This window comes from Leptinotarsa decemlineata, unplaced genomic scaffold, assembly GCF_025532065.1.
Source record: "Leptinotarsa decemlineata unplaced genomic scaffold, Ldec_3_MD MMD2_tig00000157_RagTag_RagTag, whole genome shotgun sequence".
In the NCBI taxonomy this organism is placed as follows: Eukaryota; Metazoa; Arthropoda; class Insecta; order Coleoptera; family Chrysomelidae; genus Leptinotarsa; species Leptinotarsa decemlineata.
The window spans coordinates 580,720-601,640 of NW_027412543.1; positions in this window are offsets into that span (position 1 = coordinate 580,720).

Below are 20,921 nucleotides of genomic sequence, written 5' to 3' on the forward strand. Positions count from 1 at the left end.
ATTTTTATAGATAGTCAGCACCATACTTTCGCTTCAATTCCAAACGAATTATTATTTCTTCGTTTCGGAAATCAATGAGCCAGGAATGTTGGTCGAGCACTCGCAGCGTAATATTGTTCATTTCGTCTCTATGTGCAATAGCAAATTCGTATATCGTATGAGCCGGTCTGTCGTTGTAGGAGGCTCCAAACGTTATATTGCTATCTATGTGTATGGTGCGTACTTGAATGATATCCACAGGTAGATCGGATTCGTAATAAATTTTTGGTTTGAGAAGAGTAGATGAAAATCCCAGTATATGAGCCAAGCTATTTGCAGGTCAGAAATCAATCGAGTGTTTCAGAAAGAATATTTCACTTTTCAGCGAATTATTATTCGGTTTTAGATAGAAAAAATCCTCAGGGATTTTCTTGAACGTTTTAGGTGAGATGTATTTGTTTATTAATTCTTCAATGTCACCAATTTCGTAAGATCCAACAGGAATATCGATGCTTTTTTGTTTAGTTTTGTCAGCGTTTTAATAGTAGTAGAATTTCGTACCTTCCTCAATGTTGGGTATACTGTTGTATGAATGGAAACTGAGCAAAGCCAAGTATATTCAGAATCAGAATCGAATCGAATGGGTGGATTGAAATAGATGGAGAGCGTCGAAAAACGACTCGTTAGCGTTAATATCATAGACATGACTGATATAATGCCAGTATGACATAACCTTAAATAATGATTGAAACAACAACAAGATTTTGAATAAAAATCATTCATTTCTACAATGATAACATCCCATTTGTGAACTCACAATAATAATAATAATAATGATAATGATTATCACTTTATTTACTCAGATTGATTTGTATAACCACAGGAGCAGAAGTACAAATGAAAAAGAGAAATGACAAGTGAATCAACAAAGTATGCGGTCCCATATATGATGGAGTATCTTCAAAATGGTTCCTAGGCCGAAAGGACATCGATTTTGAAAAGCGTAGCGGATACATAAAATTGGCTGGGTATATACCCGGTATATATGAACTGTTATTTCTCGACATGCCTGGAAATTATAACTCTGAGGATTTGAATATATACAAAAAAATTTGGATTTATCGATCGCTCACAAGAATTCCGCTGGAGATGTAAAAGGCACTCAGAGGTACAAGTACACCAACATAATCAAACCGTTGTTTCCTACAACAGGAAATCGTCGTAAAACTGGTACTGGGTTTTTTCAACCTAAAACACCTCTCACTACTACTACTTTTCATGACATGACATCATGTTTACACACAAAACGTTACCTCTTGCAATGACATTCAATACGAAACCCATTGAATACATTTATTGGGACGATCCCAACGAGCTATGCGAACATCTCAAATTATCACTAGCGTCTCGAGATGCAGGAAATACTTCACACAACAATGAAATAATTGCCATTTTGAATGAACTCAAAGAAGCAGAAATAATTATATGAGAAACACTACGTCCTCCAATACATTATCATTTTCAAAATGGTTATCGATAAGTTTGGACGTAGCGACAGTAACAGAAAGTGAAAATTGCCAACGCCCTCTGGAGGAAGTTTATTGCATTATAACGCAGATGGTAATATTCATTGTGGTGATGTGAAATTGTGTCATGTGAAAAGCCACATCACTGATTACGATGTTGCTAATAAAAAGTATGTGGATGGAACCAACAAAGAACTTTCTCCATATATTTATCAGCTAGCTAAGCAACACGAAAAAAAAATGACCCAAGTAAATGAAAAACTTATCAAATTTCAAGGTGACATTTCCAAACAAATCACCGAAATAAATTCGAATATAGCCGTGAAGATAGAAAAAAATAATAGTAAAAAAATAATAAAAATTAAAAAAAATGAAAATGAGAGAAAAGAAAGGGAGAGGTAATAAGAAAAGGGAAAGAACCAGGAGAATGTTGTGATTTCCCAACATGCATAACTTGGAGATCCCATACTTTCAAATTCTGAGTTGTTTGAAAACTTCAAAAATTCTCCCAAGTAAGAGAACAGTTGTGGAATTGGCCGCGGTGGTAGTGCACCCGACTCACGATTGGAAGACCGAGGAATCGATTCCCACTTCGACCAGATATTTTTCTCGAGATAATTTATCTGGCTGAAACTGGAATGATTCTGCAACCGTGTTAGGTATCACACGTTAAAAGGCAAAATCTCGTTAGTCCTTAGCTCTCACAAGTTTCTCAACTTCTGAGAGTTGTCGTTCGTATGAGGGCGACAGCTTATTAACGAAAAAAACAGAAACAGTCCTGAACAGTTCACAAATTCTGAAGTGACAATTTTACAAAATCCCCAACTTTTCGCTGTTTTTTCGACTTGAAAAAGTAAAGAAATTTCGGGCCGTGAAGATAGAAAAAACAATAGTGGAGAATAATGAGCATAATATTATTTGAGTGTTGTTTTCAATCATTTGTATTGAATATTCCTATACATGGTGGATACAGTGGAAGATCGAGGACCTTGGTCCAAAGTAGAATAATTCCCATTATTATTTTTATAATCACCAAAATTTATTTCTGTTTGTGCATACCCTAGCCGGAATAGTCATTATGCCAATCTCTGGATAGCTAAGTAGGAAAATCAATATATTACTGTAGTAACTAATCCCTCGGCTTTAATTTTTTCAAAAGTTGAGAAATTTTGCTGGTAGGGTTCGGAAAATTGAGATTATTTCCCCCCTGGTTTTTTTTTGCAAGGCCCTGCTATTGGAAAGTATACCTCCTAATATTCGTCAACTAATGTGGATGCAGGTAGATGGTGATCCAGCACAATTTGATAGACGTGTTAGAAACGAGTTGGATAGACAATATCCAAATAGATGGATAGGACGAAGAGGTCAACAGAACTGGCCAGCCAGTTCTCCGGTCTTTACAAGTTTCGACTATTTTTATATTTATATCAAAATAATTGTTCACGATACACCGCCAACGACACCTCAGGATATGAAAGTATGAATAAGAAAAGTGTTTCGTTCCATATCGCAAAATATATTATCCAGGGTTCAGCACTCATTTCAAGAAAGACTTCGCCTGTGCATCGAGAATAATGGACACCATTTTGAACATTTATTAATATAATACACTATTTATGATTCTTAATTTCTTGATGAAATGCTTTCTTGCTTTTCATTGCAATACAGGGTGTTCCATTGTTGAGATGAAAAAATTACTCATCAGTGAAATATATAAACGCCTTTTGTGTGAAAAGCAGAAGAGATAGGTATATGGAAACCTAATATAGTTTTGAAGGAAATCTACTTCTGCGTCAGATTACAACAGTGTATATGGGGTGTTTCATTCAGCTTTTTCCCCAAAAATAAGGCTCCGGAACTGCCCGAAATGTCTAAATTATTCAAAGTTTAGAGACTGTAGACTTTATATAGGCTCATTTCATTGAAATAATTGAACGAAATATCTGGAAAATTTTCATATTGTTGTAAATCATGCCCTAAAGAAAATAACGCCGGCCGCCACTGGAAGCCATAAACCAACTATGACGTAGCTAAGAGCGCGCGAATGTTCGACGTTCGCCACCGTTCCAGGCGTGGCGTTACTTTGAGAATAATGCTACCGACTTCGATGGAATTTCGAGGAATATTCTGGCGCCTTCGATTGCCGAATATAAGCGCCATCCACTCGCCCATCGCCACAGTCAAGCGGAAGTGACAGTGCGGTACGTGGAGCGATCTAGTAAGGCGATAGATATTCGAATAATAGTCGAAGTTTTAGTTGAAGTGTTTGTTGTATTTATAAAGTGGAATGGAGTTAAGTTTGATTATTGTTCAGTGTAGTTGACTACTGGGGAACCCACGGGGAATAACGTAACAATATGTTCTCATGTGCATATGGAGAGAGCCATCAACATCTGAAATACGATATATAGCAGTGACAAGTGCAAGTGCCACCCTCACATCGACAGAAGAGTTGAATTTTGTGAGATCCTCACGAAATTCGTCAATTGTATGACTTTGTTGTACATCATACGTTATTTTGGATGAAATTACCTTTTATCTTGGGAGGAAAATGAATTGTCAAAATTTTCGATCCTGAAGTGATTCAAATATATTTCACGTCAAATTCACATCCATTATTTCCAAAATTAAATTTTGTGGCAGGAATTTGGGTCCTTTTGTTGGACCATTCTTTCTTAATCAAACCTAAATGCTGAGGAATATACATCATATTCAACTGAGGCTAATATATTAGAAGTTCTGGACAAAATAAAATTTAAATTTTTTATTTTCAACACTTGTATTTCGAAAACGCTATATTTTTAGAAAAAGGTTCATCAAGAAAATATTGATGAATTGATTCTCAAAATCTCAACTTTGCATTTCGAAATCGCTTGAAACAACAACTGTTTTGAATTTTTGGAAAAATATTTATTGAAATCATCAATATTTTTACAGATAATGAAATTCATTCCAAATTGAATACACAATGTTTTCGCTGTGTTTGAGCAATTTTGTATTCAATCCTCATTCTTAAGATGGCTCTGAAATTGCTGTCATTTATGACTGACTCCTCATAAGTCATAGAAACAGGGCCAGAATCGTTTGTTCCTCTCGAAGCCAGTTCTTGACGCCCACAAATCTTTATAGTTTCCACAATTGCTGTTTGCAGATTAGGTGGTGACCACTTTTAGCTGGGACACAGTGTATAATGTAACACACCGATTCTGTACCTCCTCATAATTTTTGCAAAACATTTCTACGCAGTTTCACGACACGCTCGAAATTGCTATTGATTCCTAAATGATTCTCAGTTCTTCGAATGTCAAATTTTGCCTGCATTAAAATTGTTGCTTCACATTTGAAACGAATAAATGAATATTTCGTTATATTACTACGCACTAGAAAACATATAATTACGTTTCAAAAACAAATAATAATTTGTGAAAATACACAAATAACCTCAATAAATCTAGTTATCCTTCAGACAGACCCGGCCTAGCCTAATTTGTTTCCAATGTTTCATGAACACATAATTTTATGAAAGCTCGGAACAGTGGTGTTTCCATTTTCATAGCTAGAATTGCGTTTTCAACTTTTTTTCCTGAATTTTCAAAGGATTGTCAGGGTAGCCCTGTAAAGTAAACTCTAAAGTTTGCCAAACTTTAATGATATGTTTCAACTGTCTTGGTGTCGAACAGGAAAATAAATTTTGAACAAAATCGTAACGATAGTTGAAAAGTATTGAAAATAGTTTATAGTTAATTCAGACTGAATTTTATCTCTCCAAAATTGAAGTGAATTATATCTTACCGTTAGTACCATCCTGTTACCAATGTCAACATTCACTATATTTCGAACTTGGAGAGCAGTGTAAAGTCAAAAATGCTAAATAATCACCTTCCCAGAAGCTCTTTGAATGAAATGAAGCAAATCTATTGAACAATGACTTGTAGATAACTCATTATTACATTACATATAACAAAACGGAAGAAACTCTGGTTCACTTGCTAGTCAATGAACTAAATTGTGAATCCTGTTCCTCCCAAATGTCCCCTCCGCTACTTCAATGTTTCTTTGGTAACCATGAATGCAGGAGATGTATGGCGATATCTGAAAAGTGTTTCATATGCACTTTACCCAGAATATCAAGAAGAAATTGTTTTTTGGAGAGACTGTGTTTCAAACAACACTAAAATGTTCTTTTGCCAACGAAGTTTGCCTTTTCTCAAATAGGTTGAAGCTCATGAAAAAATTTGCATCTTTGGCGCAAATACAAAGGATGATTATGAAAAAACTGTTTGAAAAAGTTAGACCAAACAAAGAGCTGATTTCGGGAAAGGTGAGTTATTTATATTTGTCATTTGCCATATGGGTATTTTCAATATTACTTCTTCTCTTTACGATGATTTTCTGTATAAAAATGTGTTTTTGTTCAACTGTCACAGAATTTGACATTTCTACATCTCTGTTGATGCGTGAATGTCCACTTTTTCACCGGGGAAAATAGACATTTTTTCACTGTCAAAGTAAACATGAAATATTACGTTTTGAAGGTTTTATTTTTGAGAAAGTCAATTATTAATCGATCATTCGTCATAAAACAATTTTATTATTTGGAATAATAATCAATTGTAATGTGAGTTGATTCCACATATTCGTCAGATATTTTAGTTTGTTTGGAAGAAGATAGACAATTCGATATTTTGTTAAAAATCTCAAATTTGTTATTCAAACAATCTTCGGTGTATGCTTCTGCTACGGAGGCAGCTTTTCAGCCACCGTGATGTTTCATGAATGTATAGTTGCCCCCTGCATTGTATAGAAGAGTTACAGAGATTCTCCTGAAACAGTGACCTGTGTAGCTCTTATATATGTCTTTTCCCAGCTATTTCATAATCAAGCTGGTTGATACATTTTCCTGTCGAATATTCCGAATATGATCTATTACTTTTTGTATGAGGCGGCCGTAGTGCTCTATACTTGCGGTATATCTCAATGGTATCAGAATTTGAAACAGTGAGGGTTCTTCAAGGTTCAAGGTTCAATAGAAATAGATCTATAGTTATAAGTAATAATTCTTCAACTGTTTCTTGACGTACCATTCACGAAATTGGTCATATTATGTTGTCACATAAACTAACTTGGATTTGGCCGGTAACATATTAGATACTATTGCATTTGCTTTCTCAGATATATCTATTCGAGTAATACTACCACCATTAAAATCAACATCCATCTTCTTGAATATAACTTGAAATTGAAGCAACTACGATCGAACAGGTCAAAAAGTCTAACACGCGGCTTGTCAACAAACCGTCAATAGTAACAACACAGAAAGACCACTGGATGTTGTGAAATTGTATTGTGAGTATTGATATTATCAAGGATAGAATGTATGAAAAATATACATAATACTAAGTTATTTTGAGCTGAGTTTTTTCAGACAGGACAAATTTCTATATTCGATTTCACTGAGAACATTGAATGCTATTTTCAAGACAACAGAACGTTGCTAGCAACGGCTATCAAATTCGCAAAAAAGATCGATCCATTGTATCTCACGAAAAATTGTGAGTAGATAAACAACATCGATACGAGCTCAAAACCTCATGTATTTTCTTATGGAGCTAAACTTTTTGCAATTTTTGGTTCAAACAGGAGTGGGGGAAACGTGTGACGTCATCGACGCAGGATGGAATGAGTATCGTAGCGATTCAAGCGTGGAACTCCGCCCCTCGGCCCCCTTGGTACTCCGCCGCACCTATCAGCCCCCTCAGTACTCCACCCTCGTCCCCCTTGGGACTCCGCATCACTGCTCAGGCCCCCTTGTCACGTGATTTTCATTAAAACAAATTTATAGTTATGAGATTCGAACCTGAATCGCCGGGTGCGAGATATTGTCCTTAGCCTCTACACCAACGTAAGATATTGAAAGTAACTGCGAATGTTGGGTATTTATAGCGTTAGTTTTGTCGGTACCGAAATTGACTCATTCCGTAGAATGTTAGGAAAGTTGTAATCGTCATTATCGTGTTGAAGATAGGAAAATATACGTAGATTAGGGAACTAATTAATATTTCATATAAATATGTGTATATGTGTCTAAGAGCTAGAGACGCGTGTGACGTAATCGAGGCAAAGAGAGATGGAGATGGAATCGAGGTTATACGCTGCCAATGCCAGCATTGCAGGGTCGGCGTTGCCGGTTGTACAATAAATCATTCTTTATGGGGCAATATAGTGTTGCCGGTTTGAAAATGAAGAGTAAGTAATGATACTGTGTACGGGATGTCTCAAAATACATCATAGAAAGAAAAAAACATGACGTCGAAGTGTACAGGGTGCGCCAAAATATATCATTTAAGAAGAAACATGTCAGTTTAAGAGAAGTCTAGCATTCCAACATGCCAAATGGGCATTGAGTCTCGTATCTTTGTTAACCAAGTTAGCATCATCAGGAGGAAGAGGAAACCCGAAAGTGTCGAGGGGTTACGCGTTGTGGACTCAACGTGGGGGCAATGGAGGAGCGAAGTATTCAGCAATGAGATTTTGCATGAGTTTCGACCGTTTTTGCGTGCGTTTCCGACCGTTTTTTTGGCATTTTCGACCATTCTTCGTTCGTTTTCGACCGTTTTTCGTGCGTTTTCGATCGTTTTGCATACGTTTTATATTTTTGTTGAGGGTATCATAAGGCGGTGAGGTTAGATGAAAGAGAAGAAATGATTCAGAAATGTATTATCCATTTTTATTTTGGTGATATATCACAAAGCCATTTGTATAAAATATCTACGTTTCGGAGACTGCAATTGTAGCTGGTTCGGTTGCGAATGTGATGCATACAGGGTGAGGCACCTTCGTTATTGTCGAATGTGGGAATCATTCAAATTCACAACGCGTGTAGGTATATTCTTCTCGTGAAATTTTTCAGTCAGAAAGGTATGTTTTTGATATCCACGCACATAAATGGCATCGACACTTTGTAGATTTTTCATGAGGATGGCATCCAATTGATTATATTTTACAAAGCCAGAGAAATACCTCAATCCGTGAATGTTTCGCTCCAAATAACAGGCAGTACGGCGATCTTCTTTACTCAAACAGGAAAATGATGTATTTGCCAGCAGTAAAAAGTTAGTACACTGAATTCCAACCCTAATGGCTATTTCTTAAGGATGGAATTTCTGCTCGACGGTGAACAGCAAGGAAAGAAGCGAAAGCACATGTTCAGTTCCATTTTTTAATAATTTCGCTGAGTGGGGGGTGTTCTATGACAGTGTCGAGCACAATGATGCAATAGGCTCTAGTATTTTGAGGAAATTTTTCGGATGCTCCGATTTCAAGTTTTACATCAACACTGGAACTTTTGATGCTCTCATCCCTTCTGGAACAATCGATGACAAAGAGAGCTTTGTCCGTGAAAACAGTGGAAGTGAGAAGAGGATTATGTTGATTAGTCATTTTGTAGCTGATACCAAATTGTGAGTAGTTGAAATAAGCTTGCGAAAAATTCCCCTTTGCAAAATCCAAATGCATATTTTTCTTGGAGTAATTCTCACCGTTTAGAGTGAGCATTATATTGGTGATATTCAAATGATTGAATATTGTTGGATCATTGTTGACTTTAGTGTAATCACTATTTTTTTGGAAACATACAATCACACCTTGTGTGAGAGCAGGCAGCATATGAAGTTCCATTTTCTGAACGGTATGAGAATAGGAGTAACTGCTTGGATAGCTTTCAAAAGTTGCTATTTGATTTGATCATGCATAAATATTCGTTCAACTTTCAGTTCAATATTTTCAATTTCCAATTTAACTTCCGTTTTCGGCAGGAGTCTCATCTATTTTGAAACAGTTGCTATCATCTCCAGCTCTTACTAATCGAATGGTATGTTTACCGTAAACAACGCACTGATAATCATTGAAGATATTCAAAAAATGTTTGATGGAGATGAGCATGTTGAATGTTAGATGAGTTGTGTTGATGACGCCTGTATTGTTGGGAAAAGTTCAGCCGGAGGTGGCCAAGTGTTTGATTTATTCGTCGGTGTAGATGAGAAAGCCTCTTACAGTACTAACAATTCCAAGTTCACGAACTGCTTCCAATTCATTACCACTCTGCTCATAACTAGCAGATTGAAATATGAAAGCGCCAGCATTGTTTACGAAAGGTCTTCTCAACTTTTCCACTGATGAACAGCATCGTAGGCATCAGATTGATTGATGTTGATTTCAATAACATCGTTGTTGCGACAAGACTTGACATAAAGATAGTAGGTACGCCACTTTACCTTTTGTATGGACTCATCGATTTGCGGTTTTCGGACACACTTGATTGGACAACATGGTAACCAAGAGATTCCAGAAACAATTTATTTTTCGTTCTCAATAGTTGTCGACTAGTGAAGGTCTTGGTGAAGAGTGACTTGGGGTATGGAGGTGTATTATTTTTATAGATAGTCAGCACCATACTTTCGCTTCAATTCCAAACGAATTATTATTTCTTCGTTTCGGAAATCAATGAGCCAGGAATGTTGGTCGAGCACTCGCAGCGTAATATTGTTCATTTCGTCTCTATGTGCAATAGGTAGGTGAATGGGGTGATTAGGTTTTTCGTCAATTACGTACCGAGGATCAACACCAACAGCAAATTCGTATATCGTATGAGCCGGTCTGTCGTTGTAGGAGGCTCCAAACGTTATATTGCTATCTATGTGTATGGTGCGTACTTGAATGATATCCACAGGTAGATCGGATTCGTAATAAATTTTTGGTTTGAGAAGAGTAGATGAAAATCCCAGTATATGAGCCAAGCTATTTGCAGGTCAGAAATCAATCGAGTGTTTCAGAAAGAATATTTCACTTTTCAGCGTATTATTATTCGGTTTTAGATAGAAAAAATCCTCAGGGATTTCCTTGAACGTTTTAGGTGAGATGTATTTGTTTATTAATTCTTCAATGTCACCAATTTCGTAAGATCCAACAGGAATATCGATGCTTTTTTGTTTAGTTTTGTCAGCGTTTTAATAGTAGTAGAATTTCGTACCTTCCTCAATGTTGGGTATACTGTTGTATGAATGGAAACTGAGCAAAGCCAAGTATATTCAGAATCAGAATCGAATCGAATGGGTGGATTGAAATAGATGGAGAGCGTCGAAAAACGACTCGTTAGCGTTAAAATCATAGACATGACTGATATAATGCCAGTATGACATAACCTTAAATAATGATTGAAACAACAACAAGATTTTGAATAAAAATCATTCATTTCTACAATGATAACATCCCATTTGTGAACTCACAATAATAATAATAATAATGATAATGATTATCACTTTATTTACTCAGATTGATTTGTATAACCACAGGAGCAGAAGTACAAATGAAAAAGAGAAATGACAAGTAAATCGACAAAGTATGCGGTCCCATATATGATGGAGTATCTTCAAAATGGTTCCTAGGCCGAAAGGAAATCGATTTTGAAAAGCGTAGCGGATACATAAAATTGGCTGGGTATATACCCGGTATATATGAACTGTTATTTCTCGACATGCCTGGAAATTATAACTCTGAGGATTTGAATATATACAAAAAAATTTGGATTTATCGATCGCTCACAAGAATTCCGCTGGAGATGTAAAAGGCACTCAGAGGTACAAGTACACCAACATAATCAAACCGTTGTTTCCTACAACAGGAAATCGTCGTAAAACTGGTACTGGGTTTTTTCAACCTAAAACACCTCTCACTACTACTACTTTTCATGACATGACATCATGTTTACACACAAAACGTTACCTCTTGCAATGACATTCAATACGAAACCCATTGAATACATTTATTGGGACGATCCCAACGAGCTATGCGAACATCTCAAATTATCACTAGCGTCTCGAGATGCAGGAAATACTTCACACAACAATGAAATAATTGCCATTTTGAATGAACTCAAAGAAGCAGAAATAATTATATGAGAAACACTACGTCCTCCAATACATTATCATTTTCAAAATGGTTATCGATAAGTTTGGACGTAGCGACAGTAACAGAAAGTGAAAATTGCCAACGCCCTCTGGAGGAAGTTTATTGCATTATAACGCAGATGGTAATATTCATTGTGGTGATGTGAAATTGTGTCATGTGAAAAGCCACATCACTGATTACGATGTTGCTAATAAAAAGTATGTGGATGGAACCAACAAAGAACTTTCTCCATATATTTATCAGCTAGCTAAGCAACACGAAAAAAAAATGACCCAAGTAAATGAAAAACTTATCAAATTTCAAGGTGACATTTCCAAACAAATCACCGAAATAAATTCGAATATAGCCAAGATACAATTTACTATCAAGGAAATCAACAAGATTCAAAATGAAGTTCAAGCATAACCATAATAAAAGAGCGGGGTTCACACATCTTCAGCATCAGTCGTCATGACTTCCAAAGACAAGATTCAACTTGTCAACGAATTACATAAACCAATTAGAAGGAATTAGAAGGAATTATCGAAGGAATAGATGACTTATGGCAGATGGACTTCGCTCACCAAAATCGAAATTTCAAACTGATTCTAGTCGTCATAGATTGTTTTTCGTTTTTGATTTCGTGGACTAGACCACTGAAATCAAAAACGGGAGAGGAAACTACCAAAACGTTTGCAAATATCTTGACACATACGAAACGTTGTCCAAAAAATTCACAAACCGATCAAGGCAAAGAATTTCACAACAATACGTTTCAAACTTTGATGAAAAAACATGGAATAAATCACAACAATACGTACAGCATCACTAAGGCTTCTATGACTGAACGTACCATTAGAACGTTGAAAGAAAGACTTTTCAAATATTTTTGTCTGAATGGCAACTACAAATGGTTGAATGTCCCACCCCGACAGTTGTTCTTCAAATTCGCCTAATTTATTCAATATAACATCCACAACGTTTTCATTGTACCAAGCAGCCAAGTCCATACTTGAATCGATAACTTTATTTGCCGTACTGAAATATTTGCGATCAACAATATCACCATCATTCGATTTCTTATTAAAATCTCCTGAAAATGTAGAATTAACTTTGAGGCATGACATTTGTTTTGAAATTTTGTGAATCTCACGTTTGAATAATGGAAAAGCATCGTCTAGAAACTTTTTAGGTTCTTTATGAGTCAAATTGATGATTACCCCCGTTGTTACTCTACTATTGAAAACATTGTTAACATTTTGTCACTTTACCCTGGTGCTTTGTCGTTTCAAACCCGAGCCTATATGTTTATCATTCATCATTTTGATAATAACTTTAAAGCGTTTCAATTTCCCAATTCGTGTAATCATTGTTTTTCCCCAACCGGAAATTGAATTTTTTTCATAGTTAAAACGCATTTCCTTATATGTTTATTAATTTATTGTATAGCTTGTTTGGCAATATGATCCGAATAATTATCTTTGATGTGTAAGATGTATTTATCAATTACCGACTTGATTTTTGGAAAATCAACCATTTGGATTTCATTTATTGACATGACTCATCGATATTTTGTTCACAAATGAAGTTCTTAGTATGATGGGTCGATTTTGGAAGCTGCAGAAAATTGAATCTCGTTCTGTGGACACTGTTGAGATGGTTCTTGAAGCTGTTGAGATTAAAGTTCGTTCTGGAAAGGTTGCTAAGAGTGGGGGTAATGTCTTTCGTGGAGCGATTGTGATAAATGGGCGAGCTACAATTATAATTGAAAAAATCAATTGTCATTCAATACAAGTACTAAACACAAGTCATTCTGTAAGTACTAAACACATAAAAAGTATTGAAAACACTACTTTATGCAGATCATATCTATGAATGAGAAACTTTTTGAGTCGAACAAAAAGTATTGTATTCAATCACAAACTCTAGACATATTTCGAACAGAGAAAAAATGGGAAAGCAGTACTAACCTTAATTTCGTACAAATTCAAATAAAACAACATGACAGCGTATTTTTCTTATGATAAATTTTTCCTAATGGGGTGTGATACTTCTCCGTCACTCGATGTGGTAGAAAGTTGTTGTTGTTAATTAGTTTCCTCTTCACGACCGAACTTGAATTTTTGAAAATCCACCTGCGAGAAACCAAAATTTAAATAACAATTAATGTTTCAAATTATACGAACACTCTCTCAACTATTTTATTGTTGTATTTATTTTATTTTTAATGTCAAAAATACCTTATTAGTTTATTACGACAACATAAATAAAAGTTATTCCTTTGTTACTATACGTTTTATTCAACTCGAAAGCTGGTCACAAAATGAGCTTCTGCTTATAATATTATAAATGTGTATATAGACAATCTATGGCATTGTCAAAGGTAAATAGATAAAATACGGGAAAAACTCTTATTCAGCTTGGATGATTCTCGAGTGAAATTTATAATCTCATTTCACGGTTATGAGGCTATCATCTAATGGAACATCAAAACAAATTGTACGATACAATAAATATTGTAAGAGATAGTATTCGATAAAAATGGATGTCAACAATTATCGGTTCTTATCTTTTATTCATTATTAATGATTGAGAAATATCAGCAATTGTCACTTCCTATCTTCTGATATATGTAGGATGAAAATAGTAGTCCGGGGTTGGCTTGAGGAATACGTAATTACCTCTAAACTGTTTTGTATTACAAAATAATTGGAAAAAAAAAACAATAACCCTCAAAAAGTATATATAAAAAAACACTACAGTAAATTTGAATTAAATTAAATTTGAATAAATTCATTTGAGAAAAAGTAAAGAACGTATAAAAAATTTTGCAATGAAAATTCTTAAGTGAGCATGGAAAACACGTTCAGATGGAAATCGTTGCACTTGTCACTAGTATCACCTTCAACTGATACAAATAACTCATCATTTCGCCTCGCAGGAGGTATTTATAGGAAAATAAGTGATGACAAATTATGAAATCAAACAGAGAGCCTTTGTTCCGTCGCTTTGAGAACTGCATATCTCTGGTTGCTGATTCAGCATTGACAGTAATCAATGTCACCTTGGGTAAGAAAAGGAATATAGGTGATGACATATTATGCAATCAAACAAAGAGCTTTTGTTTCGTCGTACTGAATTGTTATGAAGCCACGTGTCTGGCTTTATCAATAAGTGATAGCTATAATTCTGCATACCTATATTATATATTCTTACCAACTTGAAATGAGTTGGTTGTACAACTCTAATCAAAATACATGCTGACATCGTAGATTCTATGATAACTTTATGAACGTCAAATTTCATGCATGATTTCTTTTTCTCTTGCCTCGTTGCGTGTTCTGGAACAAATTCAACAGTATTTTGTTTCCAAATGACGATCTTGAAATATAAATTTCAATTCACAATTGAATGGTGTACTCTTTGGAATTGCGCCTGCGCAAATACTGCTAACTGGCCCTCATCGACTGATGTTGGACAAATCAATTTTCATTGTTTACATAAGCCTTCACGCATATTTCCTTGGAATTTCACCCACATTCGGTACGTTTACATATTGAACAAAAATTATTGTAGTCGAAAGTACAAAATTTGTTTTTCAGCATCGTTGACGACATATTCTACATTTTGAGGCTGGAACACTTTGTCTTGAATGTGTAAATTAGTATTTTCAAGACAACAGTCGTTTGAAAGCGATAACGCGATAACTCATCGGGACAAAAACTACGTCAAGATGTATGTTTTCAATATATCAGACGATGTAAATTTACTTTGCCAGTTGTACAAAAAATGTTGCTTGTATTTCGTGTAATAAATTCGTGGTTTCATGCCACATTCGAGAGAATTTTTGGCTTCGACCTGCGGTCTGGGCCAAATATTGACACTCTTTCTTGGCACTCAATACAGAAATGACTATAAAGACTTTTTTACATATTCGCCTGGAGAACGTTTGGGAGACGTCATAGCCTCTACATTAGAATGTCCAGTTTGCTTGACAAAATGCTCATCAGATTTGTTTTGGATGATTCTCTCGAACGAGAGATCGTGCTGTATGTAAAGGTCCAAATTTGAAACAAATATTCGAGATAATAGAAGTACCTTGCAGAAATGCTTGCAACGGCTATTAAATCCGCCAAAATGGTCGATCCATAGTATCTCACGAAATATTGTGCAAATTTGCATATTTCTCAGATATATCTATTCGGGTTATACTACCACCATTGAAATCAACATCCATCTTCTTAGATATAACTTGAAATTGAAGCATCTACGATCAAACAAGTCAAAAAGGCTAACACGCGGCTTGCCAACAAACCGTCTATTGTAACAACACAGAAAGACCACTGGATGTTGTGAAATTGTATTGTAAGTATTGATATCATCAAATATAAAATGAATGGAGAAGGGAAGTATTACTTATTTTTTTTGGGCTAAGTTTTTTCATGCAGAAAAAAATTCTGTATTCGATTTCACTGAAAACATTCAATACTATTTTCAAGAGAAAAGTCGTTTGAAAGCGATAACGCGATAACTTATCTTTACAAAAATAACGTCAAAATGTCTGTATTCCATATATTTCAGACGATGTTAATTCACTTTAACAGTTGTACAAAAAATGTTGTTTTTATTTCGTGTATAAAATTCGTGTTTTCATGCCACATTCGAGAGTATTTTTGGCTTCGACCTGTGATATGGGCCAAATATTGACACACTCCTTTTCCGCACTCAATACAAAAATAACTATTGAGAATTTTCACATATGCGCCTGGAGAACGTATGGAAGACGTCAGGGCCTCTGCATGAGAATATCCAGTTTGCTTGACACGACGATCATCAGATTTGTTTTGGATGTTTCTCCCGAACGAGAGATTGTCCTGTATGTAGAGGCCCAACTTTTGGGACAAATATTCGAGATACTAGAAGTACCTTGCGAAAATGCTAGCAACGGCTAGGTCGATACATAGTATCTCACGGAATATTGTGCAGAAATGCATATTTCTCAGATATATCTATTCGGGTTATACTACCACCATTGAAATCAACATCCATCCTCTCAAATATAAATTGAAATTGAAGCAACTACGATCAAACAAGTCAACAAGTCTAACACGCGGCTTGCCAACAAACCGCCTACAGTAACAACACAGAAAGACCACTGGATGTTGTGGAATTGTATTGTAAGCATTGATATCATCAAATATAGGATGAATGAAAAAGAGAAATATTACTTAGTCATTTTGGGCTAAGTTCTTTCAGACAGGAAAAATTTCTGTAATCGAATTTACTGAAAACATTGAATACTATTTTCAAGACAACAGTCGTTCAGAAGCGATAACGTGATAAATTATTGGGACAAAAACTACGTCAAGATGTATGTATTCAATAAATTTCAGACGATGTTAATTCACCATAACAGTCGTACAAAAAATGTTGTTTGTATTTCGTGTATAGAATTCGTGTTTTCATGCCACATTCGGGAGTATTTTTGACTTCGACCTGCGGTATGGGCCAAATATTGACATTTTTTTTCCGCATTCAATACAGAAATAACTATGAGGACTTTTTACATATTCGCCTAAAGAACGTTTGGAAGACGTCATAGCCTCTACATTAGACTGTCTAGTTTGCTTGACAAAACGGTTATCAGATTTCTTTTGGATGTTTCTCCCGAACAAGAGATTGTCCTGTATGTAGAGGCCCAACTTTTGGGACAAATATTCTAGACACTAAAAGTACCTTGCAAAAATGCAAGCAACGGCTATCAAATCCGTCAAAAAGGTCGATCCATAGTATCTCACGGAATATTGTGCAAATTTACATAGTTCTCAGATATATCTATTCGGGTTATACTACCACCATTGAAATCAACATCCATCTTCTTGAATACAACTTGAAATTGGAGCAACTATGATCAAACAAGTCGAAAAGTCTAACACGCGACTTGCCAACAGACCGTCTATAGTAAAAACATAGAAAGACCACTAGATGTGAAATTGTATTTCAAGTATTGATATCGGAAATGAAAGAGAGAAGTATCACTCAGTTATTTTGGGCTAAGTTTTTTCAGACAGGAAAAATTTCTGTATTCGATTTTACTGAAAACATTGAATACTATTTTCAAAACAACAGTCGTTTGAAAGCGATAACGCGATAACTCATCGGGACAAAAACTACGTCAATGTATGTATTCAATATATTTCAGACGATGTAAATTCACTTCAACAGTTGTACAAAAAATGTTGTTTGTATTTCGTCTATATAATTCGTGTTTTCATGCCACATTCGAGAGAATTTTTGGCTCTGACCTGCGGTCTGGGCCAAATATAGACACTCTTTCTTGGCACTCAATACAGAAATAACCATAAAGACTTTTCACATATTCGCCTGGAGAACGTTTGGAAGACGTCATAGCCTCTACATTAGAATGTCTAGTTTGCTTGACAAAACGGTTATCAGATTTGTTTTGGATGTTTCTCCCGAACGAGAGATTGTCCTGTATGTAGAGGCCCAACTTTTGGGACAAATATTCGAGATACTAGAAGTACCTTGCGAAGATGCTAGCAACGGCTATCAAATCCGCCAAAAAGGTCGATACATAGTATCTCACGGAATATTGTGCAGAAATGCATATTTCTCAGATATATCTATTCGGGTTATACTACCACCATTGAAATCAACATCCATCTTCTCAAATATAAATTGAAAGTGAAGCAACTACGATCAAACAAGTCAAAAAGTCTAACACGCGGCTTGCCAACAAACCGCCTACAGTAACAACACAAAAAGACCACTGGATGTTGTGAAATTGTATTGTTAGCATTGATATCATCAAATATAGGATGAATGAAAAAGAGAAGTATAACTTAGTCATTTTGGGCTAAGTTCTTTCAGACAGGAAAAATTTCTGTAATCGATTTTACTGAAAACATTGAATACTATTTTCAAAACAACAGTCGTTCAGAAGCGATAACGTGATAACTTATTGGGACAAAAACTACGTCAAGATGTATGTATTCAATATATTTCAGACGATGTGAATTCACTATAACAGTCGTACAAAAAATGTTGTTTGTATTTCGTGTATAAAATTCGTGTTTTCATGGCACATTCGGGAGTATTTTTGACTTCGACCTGCGGTATGGGCCAAATATTGACACTCTTTTTCCGCACTCAATACAAAAATAACTATAAAGACTTTTTACATATTCGCCTGGAGAACGTTTGGAAGACGTCATAGCCTCTACATTAGAATGTCTAGTTTGCTTGACAAAACGGTTATCAGATTTGTTTTGGATGTTTCTCCCGAACGAGAGATTGTCCTGTATGTAGAGGCCCAACTTTTGGGACTAATATTCGAGACACTAGATGTACCTTGCAAAAATGCTAGCAACGGCTATCAAATCCGTCAAAAAGGTCGATCCATAGTATCTCATGAAATATTGTGCAAATTTACATAGTTCTCAGATATATCTTTTCGGGTAATACTACCACCAATGAAATCAACATCCATCTTGAAATTGGAGCAACTACGATCAAACAAGTCGAAAAGTCTGACACGCGACTTGCCAACAAACCGTCTATAGTAAAAACACAGAAAGACCACTGGATGTTGTGAAATTGTATTTCAAGTATTGATATCATCGAAAATGAAAAAAAGAGGTATTACTTAGTTATTTTGGGCTAACTTTTTTCAGACAGGAAAAATTTCTGTATTCGATTTTACTGAAAACATCAAATAATATTTTCGAAACAACAGTCGTTTGAAAGCGATAACGCGGTAACTCATCGAGACAAAAACTACGTCAAGATGTATGTTTTCAATATATTTCAGACGATGTAAATTTACTTCAACAGTTGTACAAAAAATGTTGCTTGTATTTCGTGTATTAAATTCGTGGTTTCATGCCACATTCGAGAGAATTTTTGGCTTCGACCTGCGGTCTGGGCCAAATATTGACACTCTTTCTTGGCACTCAATACAGAAATATAAAGACTTTTTACATATTCATATTCGCCAGGAGAACGTTTGGAAGACGATAAAGCCTCTACATTAGAATGTCCAGTTTGCTCGACAAAACGGTTATCAGATTTGTTTTGGATGTTTCTTCCGAACGGAAGATTGTGCTGTATGTAGAGGTCCAACTTTGGAACAAATATTCGAGATACTAGAAGTACCTTGCAAAAATGCTAGCAACGGCTATCAAATCCGTCAAAAAGGTCGATCCATAGTATCTCACGGACTATTGTGCAGAAATGCATATAACTCATATATATTTATTCGGGTTATACTACCACCATTGAAATCAACATCCATCTTCTCAAATATAAATTGAAATTGAAGCAACTACGATCAATCAAGTCAAAAAGTCTAACACGCGGCTTGCCAAAAAACCGCCTATAGTAACAACACAGAAATACCACTGGATTTTGTGGAATTGTATTGTGAGTATTGATATCATCAAAAATAGGATAAATGAAAAAGAGAAGTATTACTTTGTCATTTTGGGCTAAGTTCTTTCAGACAGGAAAAATTTCTGTAATCGATTTTACTGAAAACATTGAATACTATTTTCAAGACAACAGTCGTTCAGAAGCGATAAGGTGATAACTTATTGGGACAAAAACTACGTCAAGATGTATATATTCAATATATTTCAGACGATGTAAATTCACTATAACAGTCGTACAGAAAATGTTGTTTGTATTTCGTGTATAAAATTCGTGTTTTCATGCCACATTCGGGAGTATTTTTGACTTCGACCTGCGGTATGGGCCAAATATTGTCATTTTTTTTCCGCATCCAATACAGAAATAACTATGAAAACTTTTTACATATTCGCCTAAAGAACGTTTGGAAGACGTCATAGCCTCTACATTAGAATGTCTAGTTTGCTTGACAAAACGGTTATCAGATTTGTTTTGGATGTTTCTCCCGAACAAGAGATTGTCCTGTATGTAGAGGCCCAACTTTTGGGACAAATATTCGAGACACTAGAAGTACCTTGCAAAAATGCTAGCAACGGCTATCAAATCCGTCAAAAAGGTCGATCCATAGTATCTCACGAAATATTGTGCAAATTTCCATATTTCTCAGATATATCTATTCGGGTTATACTACCACCATTGAAATCAACACCCATCTTCTTAGATGTAACTTGAAATTGAAGCATCTACGATCAAACAAGTCAAAAAGGCTAACACGCGGCTTGCCAACAAACCGTCTATTGTAACAACACAGAAAGACCACTGGATGTTGTGAAATTGTATTGCAAGTATTGATATCATCAAATATGAAATGAATGGAGAAGAGAAGTATTACTTATTTATTTTGGGCTAAGTTTTTTCATACAGAAAAAAATTCTGTATTCGATTTCACTGAAAACATTCAATACTATTTTCAAGAGAAAAGTCATTTGAAAGCGATATCGCGATAACTTATCTTTACAAAAATAACGTCAAAATGTCTGTATT